This window comes from Mustelus asterias, chromosome 14, assembly GCF_964213995.1.
Source record: "Mustelus asterias chromosome 14, sMusAst1.hap1.1, whole genome shotgun sequence".
Classification (NCBI taxonomy): domain Eukaryota; kingdom Metazoa; phylum Chordata; class Chondrichthyes; order Carcharhiniformes; family Triakidae; genus Mustelus; species Mustelus asterias.
In genome coordinates, this window is record NC_135814.1 from 103,320,550 (window position 1) to 103,324,603 (window position 4,054).

Sequence of the window (4,054 nt, forward strand, 5' to 3'; positions counted from 1 at the left end):
GGACAGGTTGTTGGTGATCTGGACACCTAGAAACTTGAAGCTCTCGACCCTTTCTACTTCACCCCTGTTGATGTAGACAGGGGCATGTTCTCCTTTACGCTTCCTGAAGTCGCTGACAATCTCCTTCATTTTGTTGACATTGAGGGAGAGATTCTTGTTATCACATCAGTTCACCAGATTCTCTCTCAATCCTGGACTCAACACTGATCAATGCAATTGCATCTTTTGTGATTGTTAGCTCCAGCCAAACACACTGGCCCTAATTCTCCCATCCTGCTGCATTGATTTTTAGCGCAGTGGGCCGGGAGAATCGTGCGGGGTGACAATGTGTGGGATTCGCGCGAGTTTTCGCATCCCGCTAGCGTCTTCCAGCATCGTTCTCCAGCGTGCTCTGCTCCATACCGGAAATCGGCAGGGACAGCATGTAAATATTTTAATTACCGTTTCAATGCTATTAGCAGGGTCTGGGACTGAATTCTCTGGGTCTGCTAAGCCTCTCCCACCCCCAAATCGTCGGGGAGCTAGTGACCCGACCCTGCTGGAGTGAAGGGAGGGCAATTGGGGGCCCCAATGGGGTCAGGCAGTGGTGGGGTGTGCACCTGGACATGGACACCCCTAGCAATGCCAGCCTGTGCCCCCGGCACCGCCCAAGGGCCACCTTGGCACTGCCCATTGGGTTGGGGCAGCGCCAAGGGGATGGGGCCTATTGGGCGGAGCCTAGGTGGCGATCGGTGGGGGGGGGGGGGTCCCACTGCTACTGGGATCGATAGGGCACAGGAGGGAGGATAGTGATCGGGGCAGGCTTGGGTGGGGGGCGGTTCTGCTGCGGGGTTTTCTACATTGTGGTGGGAGGGATGGGGGAATTGGCTCTGCGGGGAAGGGTGCTGGAGATCAGGGCAGTCCGTGACAAACAAAGAACAAAGAACAATACAGCACAGGAACAGGCCCTTCGGCCCTCCAAGCCCGCGCCAGGATTGAATCCTGAATCCAGGATCCCCGCCCAATTTTCCAGCCTATCTACATCCTAATATCCTATCCACCGAGCTGTCCCTCACAGCTATGATGCTTTGTTCATTACAACCTATTAACTCACCCCCACCCCCCCATTCCAGACCATGTGATCTCCAGGGAGAGGCAAAAACCCAGAGTGAAAAACCCCAGGGCCAATATGGGGAAAAAAAAAATCTGGGAAATTCCTCTCCGACCCCCTGAGGCGATCGAAACGAGTCCAGGAGATCACAATGGCCCTGACGGGAGGTGGTGGTGGGGGGGGGGGGATTGTGTTGAGGCTGGTCTGGGAATGGTTGGCGGGGGTCTGTGATCGGGCTGTGGGGAGCTGTGGGGGGGGGGGGTGGGGGGGCGCACTGTGGGGTTCCCTGGCTGGCCAGCAGTTGAACTGGCCTGCAAATGCGAGGCTGAGAGTTCGGAGCCACTGCGCCTACGCGGAGCCCCGCTGGTTTCAGCCTCCCGGGCAGGAATATATTTCCACTGAAATTGAATGATATTCAAGCTGGTGGCCTCTGCATTGCACAGAGTGTGGGAGATTCTGGTGTGAACTCACTGAAAAAACCAGCATGAATTACTCCAGTTTTCTCGCGAATTCAACACTTAGAATTTTTTGGGGAGAATTCTGCCCACTGTTCTCGACACCTCTGGGACATCGTATCTCTCTCCAGCACTGCAGTATTCTCAATCAATACTATCACCTCTTCTTCCTTCAACTCCCCGTGTTCAGGGTTATTCAGTAGCCAGTCCTTCCCTTCTTTGAGCCAGGTCTCTGTTATAGCCACGTCATGGATCCATACAGCTTATCTGTAACTCACCAGTCATATTTCCCACTCTCCCTGCAATCCTAAAGGTGCACCAGTTTTAGACTCTATTACTGGCTCCCTTACTCTGAACTCACTTACTATTCCCTGCACTGGTACTATTGGTCTATCCCAGTACAGTGTGCACCTTGCTCTCTGACATTACCTCCATGTCCGCCCCTCACCCCCCTGTCAAGTTAGTTAGGACCCTCCCCACTCTCAATAGCAAATCTCCCCACAAGAAACTCAGTCCCCCCTCTGTTTAGGTGCAACCTCTCTGGTCTGTACAGTTCCCATCTCCCCCAGAGCAGGCAATTAGAAAGGTGAATGGTATGTCAGCCTTTATTGCAAGGGGATAAGGATAAGGACATTTTTGCTGCAATCATATAGATATTTTGTGAGGTTACACCTAGAGTACCATGTATAAAAATTTACTCCCCTCATCTCTGGAAAGATATACTTGCTTTAGGGCAGGTGCACTGACGGTTCACTATATTCACACCACACAAATGCCAGGCAATGACCATTACCAATAAGAGGCTCTAACCACCGCCCCTTGACACTCAATGGTGTAACCATCACTGAATCCCCCACTGTCAACATCCGTGGGGTTACCATTGACCAGAAACTCAACTGGACTTGCCATATAAACACAGAGGCTACAAGAGCAGATCAGAGGCTAGGAATACTGCGGCGAGTAACTCACCTCCTGGCTCCCCAAAGCCTGTCCACCATCTACAAGGACACAAGTCAGGAGTGTGATGGAATACTCCCCACTTGTCTGGATGGGTGCAGCTCCAACAACACTCAAGAAGCTCGACACCATCCAGGATAAAGCAGCCCCGCTTGATTGGCACCACATCCACAAACATTCAATCCCTCCACCACCGACGCTCAGTAGCAGCAGTGTGTACTATCTACAAGATGCACTGCAGCAACTCACCAAAGATCCTTAGACAGCATCTTCCAAGCCCACGGCCACTTCCATCTCGAAGGACAAGGGCAGCAGATACATGGGAACTCCACCACCTGCAAGTTCCCCTCCAAGCCACTCACCATCCTGACTTGGAAATATATCGCCGTTCCTTCACAGTCGCTGGGTCAAAATCCTGGAATTCCCTCCCTAACGGCATTGTGGATCAACCCACAGCACATGGAGTACAGCGATTCAAGAAGGCAGCTCACCACCACCTTCTCAAGGGCAACTAGGGATGGGCAATAAATGCTGGCCAGCCAATGACGCCCATGTTCCACAATTGAAGTAAAAATGAGGGGAGACTGGGTAGACTAGATCTATATTCTTTGGGGTTTAGAAGAATGAGAGGAGATCTTGAGATTCTTAGAGGTGATTGCCATTGGTTGGTGAGATTAGATCTGTGGACCACCAGTCTCAGGATACGGGGTCAGCCGTTTTGGACTGACATGAGGGGAGAATTTCTTCACTCCCATGGGATTGTGAATCTTTGGAATTCTCTCCTGCAGAGCAGTGGATTCTCAGATGCTGAGCATGGTCGAGCTCGGGATCAGGAGTTTTGGGAATTGGGGGAATCGAGGGATATGGGGAGTGAGCTGGAAAGTGTAGCTGAGATGGAAGATCAGCCACAATCTTACTGAACAGCAGAACAGGCTTGTCGGGCCAAATGGCCTATTCCAGCTCCTATTTCCTATGTATTCCCGGCTGCAGGAGTAGCCAGAATTAGCCAGGTTAGGTGGATTGGCCATATTAAATTCTCCCTCAGTGTAACCCGAACAGGCACCAGAGTGTGGCGACTAGGGGGTTTTCACAGTAACTTCATTGCAGCGTTAATGATGTGGAGAGGCAGGCATGGGACTGGGGTGGCAGCAGTAAGAAGTCTCACAACACCAGGTTAAAGTCCAATAGGTTATCTGGAATCACATGCTTTCGGAGCACTGCTCCTGAGTCCACTCACCTGAGGAAGGAGCAGTGCTCCGAAAGCTCGTGCTATCAAATAAACCTGTTGGACTTTAACCTGGTGTTGTGAGACTTCTTACTGTGCAGTGTTAGTGTAAGCCTACTTTTGACTAATAAATATACTTTAACTTACAGTCCATTCCCTGGTGTCAGAGTAGCTTGGCCCAGAATTGTAGCCAGTACTCCAGTAATGTCTTATTAGCTACACTACATATAATCACACCCTCAATGGATAATGTGAAAAGTTTCCATTAGGGTCCCCAAACTGAAAAGCACAATGATGATGGTGATAGTTACAAGACTTCAAACTGAA